The sequence below is a fragment of the Protomyctophum parallelum genome (assembly GCF_964188405.1).
Source record: "Protomyctophum parallelum genome assembly, chromosome: 17".
Taxonomy (NCBI): Eukaryota; Metazoa; Chordata; class Actinopteri; order Myctophiformes; family Myctophidae; genus Protomyctophum; species Protomyctophum parallelum.
The window spans coordinates 25322535-25334420 of record NC_139719.1 but is presented as its reverse complement, the minus strand read 5'-3'; positions in this window follow the sequence as shown (position 1 = coordinate 25334420).

Sequence of the window (11886 nt, the reverse complement as noted above, 5' to 3'; positions counted from 1 at the left end):
GTGGACAGCACTTAACAGAAGCATGAGGACAACGAACTGGACAACCCTAAGAAGCAGTGTCCTATTCATAAACTACCGCACCCTCTGCATAAGTGTAGAGGTTTCAGACAAAGGCATCTGGAGGAACGCAAGGCCTTCCTTAAAAAGAACGGCATATGTTTCTGTTGCTGTGCCTCAACTTCACACCAAGCAAAGAACTGCCAGGCCGTCATTCAATGTTCTGAGTGTGACAGTTATAGGCACATCGCAGCCCTCCATGCTGGCCCAGCACCCTGGACAGTGATGCCAACCTCTGAAGAGGATGGCGGGGAGGAAGAGGAATCTCCCTCCACTTCAACGACCACTTCATCCTGCACAGAAGTCTGCGGAGATAGCACTACTGGGAAATCCTGTGCCAAAATCAGCCTCGTGTACGTATATCCCAAGGGGCAATCAGCTAGGAAAGTGAAGGCTTATGCTATTCTAGACGACCAGTGCAACAAGTCTTTGGCCAGGTCAGCCTTCTTCGAGAAGTTCAACATAGCTGCAGACACATCCCCCTACACACTCGAAACATGTGCAGGTGTATCAGAAACTGCAGGCCGAAGGGCAAGGGGTTTCATCGTGGAGTCGGCCGACGGGAAGACCAGTCTCGCCCTGCCTGCACTTATCGAGTGCGACCAGCTACCCGATAATAGATCAGCAGTGGCGAAGTACACCTGATGTCATTAGCCTCTAAGATACCCCCACTAGACCCCAAGTCAGATATTCTGCTTCTTATAGGAAGAGACATTATTCAAGCTCACAAGGTGCTAGAGCAACGCAATGGGCCGCCGCACGCTCCCTTTGCACAACGCTTAGCTCTCGGCTGGGTGATAGTAGGAGAGGTCTGCCTCGATGGTGCACACAAACCATCACCCGTGAATGCCTTCAGAACCAGCATACTGGAAAACGGACATCCCAGCTTCATGAGTCCTTGCCCCAACAAAATCAATGTCAAGGAGAGTGTTGACCACACCCGCCAGCTCCATAAATCTGCTGTCTCAGCGAAACAGCGATCCAAGGCATACGACATGGGAGAGTCTGTCTTCCGCTGTACAAAGGATGACGACAAAACAGCTCCTTCTATGGAAGACCTCGCCTTCTTGAGAGTTATGGAACAGGAGTTCCATCAAGACGAAACAAACAGCTGGGTCGCTCCGCTACCCTTCCGTAACCCATGAAGTCTTGACCACGCTCATGGCAGAGGTGTCCGCTATAGTGAATGCTCGGCCTTTGGTCCCTGTGTCCACAGATCCCGACTCCCCACTTATCCTCACGCCAGCCACACTTCTCACACAGAAGGTCAGCGCGCTTCCTCCTCCTCAAGGGGAATTTGATGCAAGGGACCTTTACGGCAAGCAGTGGAGGCAAGTACAATCTCTTGCCAACACTTTCTGGCATCGCTGGAGAACAGAGTACCTTCCTACTCTGCAAAGACGTAGGAAATGGCAAAAGGAAGAACGGAATCTTCGCAACTGGGACATCGTCATACTGAAAGACGAGCAGGCGACAAGAAACGAGTGGCCGTTGGGCATCATAATCAAGACATGCCCCGGCACAGATGGCAGAGTAAGGAAGGTGGAGATCAAGACAGCAAAGGACGGTTCATGCAAGACTTTTTTACGGCCGGTCACACAGACTGTTCTATTGCTTCCTTCAGAGACTTAAGTGTTATTTTCTCAAGTTGGGTTTATGATGGTATCTTCACAGATACCAGGCGGGGAGTGTGCTGGCTCCTGTATTTTGCTTTTATGTCTTCCGTTGTTCAGCCACTAGTTGGTGTATGTGCGCCGTGTATTATTCTAGTCTCTAGGGCTGCGGTCAAAATTGGTCCTCTGAAGCTCCCGTAGACCTATATGCTCCGCAGTTTGTTTGCAAGTTGTCAATGCAGAGAGCAGACGTTCTGATCTTTGTTTTGTTTGTGATCACCACAGGATCATTGCTTGTGAGTTATGCTTTCCTTTCTTGTACAAATGATTATGTGTTGTTCTTTGCTGTCTTACTAAAGGAGTGAGTGAGTTATTTTAGACTTGTAGCTTAGCTTAACCTAGTCTAGCCTAGCTTATGTGTAGGCTCTAGCTGACTTGCATTAGCATTAGCTTTCTGTTATTGGATTTGCTTTATACAGTGTCTGCTCGTTTTCAGTACTTGTTTTCTGTATTGTTAAAAACTACGTCATGCATAATATTTGACAGCTTTGCTTGATGTGAACAGTACAGTATATATTACCAATCCCATGTTTATTTTCTTTTTTTTGTAGTTTTACTGTGTGTGTCCCGCTACACTGTAAATGAAAAGGAATAAATCCATCGTTTCAGTAAACAGTAAAAGGACTCCCAGTCGTCTGTCTGCCTACTTAAAAATCACACCCGTGTGAACTGAGTGGTGCAACTACACATTTATTGTTATAGTTACTGTACTTTAAGGTATTTGTAAAATTTGCCTCAGGTTGTAAAACATTAGAACCAGGAAAGCATCTGTGTCATTTTACATTTTTGGTTAAGTACTCTAGTCTGTGCATGAATTTCAAGGTTTCTCAACAGTGTCACTTGAAGGTCCCACACACACACGTGCGTGCACGCACACGCGCACATACCGCAGTCATGCACACACACGCAGCATTGATGTGTGTTGCTATACACACACACACGTGCGATACCGCACGCAGCATTGATGTGTGTTTTATTTGTGGATATAAATTATATATTTCCCCTCAAATATCTTAGTTTTACCAACATTGTTAATGTGAAATAGTTTCAAGATGCTTATTTATTTAAATTGTGATAATTGCTATAGCTATTGGAGCTCTGGTGGTCCCAGAAGACAGGGGATGTAAAGAGGAAATTATGCCCGGGTAGAAGGCATCATGACTGGGGGTGACTGGGAGGAGTGACTGGTGTTGACATCGCGGATCGTCTGCCAAAACGGAACAGTTACCCTTTAAAAAAACACCTCCATTCAGTTTCATTGTAACTGAGATTTTCGATCATAATTCATAATTTTTTAATACCGTATTTAGCTATAACGAGCGCAAATGTTCGATGCTAATTGACAATTCTACTGTGCTACTACCATAGAGCGCAGGGGAAAAAATGGCTACTCTCAGCCGCACAAGAGGAGATTAGACCCCATCCCTCCCAGAGAAAATCCCATAGCCTGGAAGGACGATCGGCCTGGCTCGGCCAATGATTGAACGACTCGTTCGAGTGACTGGTGGGTCCGTGCCATAGAGTATGGTCCGTACGGGAGATCCTATAGTTTACAGGACCGAAATGAACGAAATTAACGAATCATTTTAGTGAACGAACGAACGACCGATCCGTTCACTGAGGTTTCACAGCATTACCCCACACGGACATTGCTGGCCATTGCTGGTTTCACGCATGCGCACACCACTCGTGCTCATGACAGATACATACATGATACATGATACATACGGACATTCCTGGTTGTAGGAGTGGTTGCACCACTCAAAAAATGAGGAACCTTTTTGACGAGGGCAGATTAGTACCCACACTGGAGAAAAGCCATTCCTCTGCAAACAGTGTGACAAGAGTTTCAGTCAATTAGGCAATCTGAAGATACACCAGCGTCTCCATACGGGAGAAAAACCTTTTTTCTGTAAACAATGTGGCAAGAGTTTCAGTCTGATATAGGTAGTCTGAATAAACACCAGCGTGTAACTAATGACATGTAACTAATGACATGTTCTCAAGTACTGCACTGTACCTTTTTTTTATCCCACGATTTGTGTAACCCATTTGTTCACCCAGTGTGTGACAGGGTCAGTTTTGATTGGGAGATAACCTGCACCTGCTTGATTGTGTGCACCTGCAATGCAGCAGCATCAGCGGAGGACAAAGTATTCAACCCAGGCACTTAAGTAGAATGTCAGGGTGAGTGTATAGAACTGGACCCAAGCGAGGGACCACAGAGCAGGCAGGTTGAACTCACGTCACGCAACACCACTTTATCTACTCTAAGTATAGTACAAAGTGTATACTTTGTCCACCACTGCACATATTGATTTAGCCACAGGCTGGTTCCGTTTTGAGGAAGAAGTCTATAGGTTACACAGTCATTTGCAGCCATTTGCCCAGAGGTACAAACACCTTTCAATTCAACTCTGAGAGTATAGAAATGGAACCAAACGGACCAGGAAGGTTCATAACAAAATGTGCTTCACTTCACTGGCCGTCTCTCTCTCTCCATTGGGAAACTAACCCCAGCTCTTTGAGGGCCAGAGCTGCAGTGAGTGAGATAGCCTGAAGGGATGGCACCTTAGTCCTGACCTTCTGATTGGTTCAGTCGCCGTTTCAGACCCGGAAAAGCCATTTCACCACAACCTTAAAGGTCCATTTGGTTCCCTCCTAACTATCAATCATTTATAGCTGGAAGCCCTTCAAGGACCTCTGGGGTTGCCCCAAACCTCACTTTGACCCCTTTTCCTCCGGTTGGGAACCGGTTCAGTTCATAACCAGTTTTTACTTTAGTCCAATACAAAAAAGAAAGAAAAACTTAAAAAGGTCATTACAATTTTGACATATTGCTTATAGCAGCTTTAACCCATTTTGACCTGAGATCAGATTCTAAAAATGTCTCCTAAATCCTGAAATTTTTCAAAAATAGCAGACCTACAAGCTCGTAGCGTGCCACTCGGTGGCAAGCTATGGGCACCAAAAGGGGTTCTGCCTCAAAATGAGTTAAGTAAAAGTAGCAATACTGCAACATATAAATATTCTGTTACAACTAAAAGTGTGGAATTCAAAATGTAGGCTACTTAAGAAAAAGTACAAAAGTATTGGCTTCAAAATGTACTTACAGTAGGCCTACCACAAGTAAAAGTACTCATTGTGCAGAATGTCCCCTTTCCAGATGTATAATAATCTTTTGAAAATAGCAAATTTACAAGCTCACAATACGTCGCATCGCGACACATGGTGAGGTTGTAGATTGGCTATTTTCAAATGCCCAAAATGTATATAGGGCTGAAATGGGTAATGTATGTTTTGTAATAATAATCAAAATCTACAAAGTAACTAAAGTTTTCAAATAAATGTAGTGTGAGTAAAAGTACAATATTTGCCAGAAGTGAAAGTACTGACATTTTACTGTATTGTACCTCATAATTGTACTTAAGTACAGTAACAGTGCAGTAAGTACTTGTAATTAGTTACTTTCCACCACTGATAATAAATATTGAACCAATGAACAGTAAAAGAGCTTGTGACTAAATCATATATCGACTGGATCCATTGGCTCACAGCTTCATTATTGACATTTCATGAAAAGTAAACAGTTTGGACATACAGTACAAAGAGTCCAGGACAGCGATGACACATGAAAAGGTATCCTACACACATGCATCTGCATAGTAGCATCTATTAGCGAACAAGAAGTGATACATATAGACCAGTTATTACTAGGGATGTATTGTATATGTATTTTACTATAGTGATATTACCGTATTGTGATTTTTTTCTATATCGTTATCCCTGGATACTGCAGCAATATTTTTAAGCCCCTGCTATATTCAGCTATTAGTGTAGATTTTCGTCTTACACAAACATTAAATTCCCATTGACAATGAACGAAAAATGTACGTCATATGTGTCTGAGAAAATCGGCTATTTCTATTTGTGTCCTACCCAATGAACGGAGAATTATTTTGCACATGTTACGGTTACGTTATGATGATGTACAATGATAAGAGCGCCCCTCACATCACACTGGTGTGATTTCCAATGTTCTCTTTGACACCAGTGGATACAATGAGACCCTCTGGAACTGGAGCTGGAGTTCTCAGAGGCCCCTTTTCCACCAGTTGGGAACCGGTTCAGTTCAGAACCAGTTTTTAGTCCATGAGCCAGACCTCCAAACAAACTTTAATTATGAATTAAGTGGGCAAAACCATACCTATGTTTAATTGTTTATATAGGATCAATATAAGTAAATTAATATATGATAACCCTTCCACAGGAATGGCTTTTTCATATTCATCATTCATTTTGTAATTTTCACCATACAGTAGGCCTATACGACGTGGTAGGTGAATAGGTAAAAACTCAAACCTCCAATTTTGGAGGTCTGGCTCATGGAGCTGTTCTTTGGGTTGTACAAAGACGCTGTTCATCTCCTGTATGGTTCTCAATGTGTGTCAGAGTTTTATAAACAGTGGTGGAAAAAGTACTCACAAATCCTGCTTAAAGTTGCTATAAGCAATAATATGTCAAAAGAATTTGGGAGCGTTTTACTCATTGCTGGCTGTCTGAATACCAAAAAATGTCATAAAAATGTTGACATATAGCAGCTTTAAGCAGGAATTGTGAGTACTTTTTCCACCACTGTTTATAAAACTCTGACACACATTGAGAACCTAACAGGAGATGAACAGCGTCTTTGTACAACCCAAAGAACAGCTCCATGTCATTTACTCTGATCAAAGCACCTCGTCCCTCTATGCATGAGCATCTGCTAAATTCAATCGCAAATTGTAAATATTGTCAGGAAAAAAATGGAGAAAAGGGAGGCAGGAAAAAAAAGGTATTGGCTGTATAATCAACATAATTGCGGCCTGCCATATGCAGCACATCAGCCTTTATGTGGGTGCCACAACTCGCGCTCGCTTGTGTTGTGTGTGGGAGAACAGAAATTACTGTTTTCATTACATTACTGTGGACGCCAACTTGGGTTCACCCACCTGTCACTTAATTTGATAATATATCAATACCATAAACACGACAAACCCCTGTGGAGAGGAGAGATTTGAGTGCTGGCTCGTGGTGGTGGTGGTGGGTCACGATGAATTTGTAACACCAACAACAAACCAACCCCAGTACTTGAGTCAAAGTACGACTCAAGTGGAATATTATCTGTCAAATGTGTATACATGAGTTGAAGTACTGGAGTGCTTTCTTTTACAATAATGTAAGTGCAGGACTAAAACTCTGTCTATATTAAAATGTAGACGTTAAAAAAGAAACTGCGAGTTTGTTGACACAAATACTCAAGTAAAGTACATGACACTCAAATAATTTACTTAAGTACAGTACTCGAGTAAATATACTCAGTGATATCCACCCCTGTTGTCTGAAGCTACAGAATACCTCATACAGTATGTCCCAAACTGCTACTTTCCATGATTCAAATAGAACTATAAGTAACAGATCTACAAGCTTCAAAGCTTTCAAGCTTGTGGATTATGCTACTTTTAAATGTTATTTTCTTTGGCTTTCGCCTTTATTTTATATTTTTTATGGAGGGACAGACAGTAGGCTGACAGGAAATGGGGAGAGAGGCCGTCGGATTCGGGAGTCGAACCTGCGGCACACTGCCAGACTGGATTGCCAGCCAAGGTGCCTGGACCATGCACTGAGCCATGGCCCAGGCCGATTATGCTACTTTTGATGCTTTTGTTTGACGCTGTAGTGTGACCGAATGGGGGTTAATTTACGAAGAAAACGCAAAAAGTTAGAATATGGAGATAAAGTCTCTGCCCGACAGCAGCCCAGCGTTATTATGCACACGGCCTGCGGATATAGCAGTGAGCTTGACCACATGCATTTAGCGGCAACTTGCCATTCCTCGCTCTACTCGGCGTGAAGATAATTGGATATAAAACATCAGCAGAATGGCCTGTAGCTTGACTCCCCCTCTGAGGCCCAACAGCACAGCGCATATAGCACCATTAACGCTCATCACAAGCCGTTTCATTGCTGTGGACAGAAAATCCAACCGCTAATGTAATGTATGGCGATGCGATCCTCACTGACACCCAGCCTCATCAGTTTCTCTCCCAGTGGTGGATGGTAAGCAAGTGCATTTATGTATGAGTACTGTACACTTCACTTTTTTCGGTAGGCTACGAACTGTGTACGAACTCCACTACGTTTCTTCCTTAAATGTTTATCCCACGATTTTGCAAGGGGCTGTCCTCATGCTTCCTTCTAGGGATGAGGAGTTTGTATAGGTTTCCACTCGACAGTGACCAAATAAGAGTGGAAAGTCAGGGACCGGATTTGAGACACAACATGAGATTTGGTTCTGGTCTGACCGAAGAAGCCTATAATGGTGCTCAAGGCAAACATTTAAAAAAACAAGAACGGCAAATGAATTATAATATAATAATAATAGTAATAATAATAATAATAATACTGCATGCTACGTAAATTATTTGTCAGGCACACCTGCTGTGAGTGTTGCGGTGTAGTAGAGGAACGGAGGAATAAGTAAAAGAACAAAAGAAAAACGACTCTGTATTGGCACAAAATATACTTGTATCAAAGTAAAAAGTAACAGACAAAGATGATTCCACTGTGGTCCATTGCACTCAATTAATCCGTAAGGATGTACAATACATTCAATATTATCCCTGTCGGGTAGAATGTCAGGACTCAACTAAGCAAAAGCAGCACTCAAAACGCTGTAGTATGATCAAGTATAGGGCGCTGATTTATGGGGAAAACACAAGAAGTTAAAATATGGAGATGAGTGGTTCCTGCCCCACAGCCTACAATAATTTGGTAAAAAAGAAAACATTTCTAGCAGCAAAATATATGTAGAAGAGGATGCTACTACCAAGGCCTCTGAGACGTAAGCGAGTATTAAAATCACACCCGTGTGAAGTGAGTGGTGCAACTCTGCGTGGTGGTCCCCAGGGGGTCACCGGAATTTCCAGACCCACAGGAACGCGCCCAGGGGGCCGGGCTGGTTCCGGGGAGCCGCCCTGCGTCCGAAACGGTTGAGAAATGACAGGAGTTACAGTGTGGGGTCCCCCAGGGGGTCCCTCTACTGTACTGTACTGTCACTGTACTGTCAGACCCGAAATCATACAGTTAATAATATGCGTGCATGCATGCGTGCGTGCGTGCGTGCTAGGCTGCACAACAGTGACACTTGGTGGTGAAAACCAACACTATTTTTGTGCTCCAGGTGGGGCGAAATCCATTCGGGGCGGAGACGTAGGTCCCAACGTATTATCTTCCGTCGTGGCTTATTATTCAATAGGTCGCTGTTTAAATATTAATTCGTCCCGACGGTTTAATAATTCGCCCCAACGGTTTATTTTCGTCGGGGCTATTTATGAATTTTATTTTATTATAGGTCGCGGCGGTTTGATAATAATTCGCCTCGACGGTTTATTTTTCGTTGGCGTATTACAACTCGTCGTGCCGTATTATCTGTCTATCTGCATGCGCTACGACGCACAGAACGCAATGCGAGAACTCACTCTTTTAGGCCTATACTCTGTCTGAGTGCGATTACTTTAATAAAGGTTGTACTTGTAGCCTATATTATCCGCCTAAGGCGAGTCATTGAGACACAGACAGACAGACAGACAGACAGACCTGTCAATGCGCTATACGAGCGCGGTGAGCTTTGATGATCGGCTAAATTAATATAGCCTTGTATATTGCATATGTCCTTGTAGGTTATCTATTGTGTTGGCCAGGGACCCCCCCCCCCCCCCAGAAGGACGATCGTAATCACATTGCCTTGCGCTGTGCGTAAAATAGTCTTTTTTTCAGTATAAGGCTATACGCAGCTTCTACACAAAGTGCAAAGGGACCCCCCCCCCCCCCCCCCCCCAAGGGTCCACATGGGGTGGGGGGGGGAAGGCACACGGATAGGAGCACAAGCGCTCAGACTGTATAGGTGCGAGAATATAGTTGCACACATGGCTACACACACACACACACACACACACACACACACACACTCACACACTCACTCACTCACTCTCGTCGCTCCTATGCGGACCTCCGTGATCCCCCAAGGGTCCACGGGGACCCCCCCACCCCCCCAGGGGTTCACGGACGAGGGTCGGGCCATCCCTCCACGGAACCGGACCGGTCAGGCGCACACGGTGGTGCACCGATCCCCGGGCACGATGCGCGCGTAAAAAGGCCTGCTGCCCTGCAGGTTCTCCACGGGGAAAGGCAGCATGCACCCTTTCGACGTATTAATTAATACGGCACGACGAGTTGTAATACGCCGACGAAAAATAAACCGTCGAGGCGAATTATTAGCAAGCCGCCGCGACCTATTATAAAATACATCGCGAACGCCGACGGATTCATAAATAGCCCCGAGGAAAATAAACCGTTGGGGCGAATTATTAAACCGTCGGGACAAATTAATATTTAAACAGCGACCTATTGAATAATAAGCCACGACCACAGCCATGCGGACACAACCAGGGACGGACCCAGGGACACACACACATAGCTGTCTATAGGAGTGGTTGCACCACTCAAAAAAAACAAGCTAAGTAAAAAACAAAACAAAAAACACCTCAACATTGAACTGAAGCACTATTTACAGTTATCTACGTGGCCATCAGCATGTATAGTGTATATACTGGGTAGCACAGCGCTAGAGCCAATTGCTACCTGTCATCACATCCCAATAAATGTCACCGGTCGTATCTCAGGGCTCTGTTATGTCTGAATTAATAGAGTCCCCCCTGGCATATAAGAGCCCACTTTATGACAGCACCTCTCCCCCACGGGGATGATCAAGGTCACATCTGCATGCCGCGTCGAAAACACGTATGTACCAAAACCCTTCCTTCTTTTGTAAATCATCATATACAAAGAAGGCCTAAGGAAAAATAGCCGATCCAAATAGCCGATTTTCTTAAAATGTAACTTTAGACTTTGGACATACAAGGTTTCCACCAGACAAAGACCATAATATACTGTAGGCCTACAGTAAATCTATGACAGATTTCATGATGTGTGTGTGTCTGTGTGTGTGTGTGTGCGTGCGTGCGTGCGCATCCTCTTGTGTGTGTGGGGCTGTGGGCATGGCACTGGGAAACCTGCACGCTCAAATACATCCAGTAATGTACAGTATGTACTGTATGTAGTATACTGTGCTGGAAGTGCACTTGATATGACGGTGGATTGTGTGTGTGTGTGTGTGTGTGTGTGTGTGTGTGTGTGTGTGTGTGTGTGTGTATGTGTGTGTGTGTGTGTGTGTGTGTGTGTGTGTGTGTGTGAGCAACAGCAAAGAAGAGTGTTGACAACAGGAGAGTGAGTCAACAGAAGGGAGATGAGGAATGGCATGAGTGTGTATATGTGAGAGAGACAGAGAGAGAGAGAGAGAGAGAGAGAGAGAGAGAGAGAGAGAGACACAGAGACAGAGACAGAGAGAGATACAGAGAGAGAGACAGAGAGAGAGAGAGAGAGAGAGAGAGAGACAGAGAGAGATACAGAGAGAGAGAGGGGGGGGGGAGTTTAAGTGTAATACAGCTGATGAAGATAGAGACAGAGATAAATTGAAACTCACGCTGTAGAAACTAAAACTATAAGAGAACACAGTGAAAAGTGACGGGCTGCTCCATGTTCCTCTCAAGGACAAACGAAAGGCCGTGAATTTTCTCTCCCCCGTCTAAAAAAGAATCAGACCCGCCTGAACTGAGTGGTGCTGTACTGTACTTGTGGTCTCCTCCCTGGCCTCTGTGTGTGTGTGTGTGTGTGTGTGTGTGTGTGTGTGTGTGTGTGTGTGTGTGTGTGTGTGTGTGTGTGTTAGGTGTCACTGTGGCTGTGCAACAGTGACACTTCGTGGTCAAAAACACTATAACACTATTTCCGTGCTCAGACGGAAAGACCCAGCCAGGGACACACATTGCTGTGCATTGGAGTGGCTGCACCACTCAAACATATTATTGTCAGTTTTAATGAAAAGCGGCGAAAAGGCCTTGTGCACTCCTACAAGGACAGGTGCGTCGGAGCCTGCAACCAAATGCGAATCATGAGAAGAAAAGGGTCCTGCACACCGTCTTTCACTTATAGAGCAGTAGTTTTATTAGATGACAACGTTTCGGTCTAAACGACCTTCATCAGGTATCCCGGTATCAGA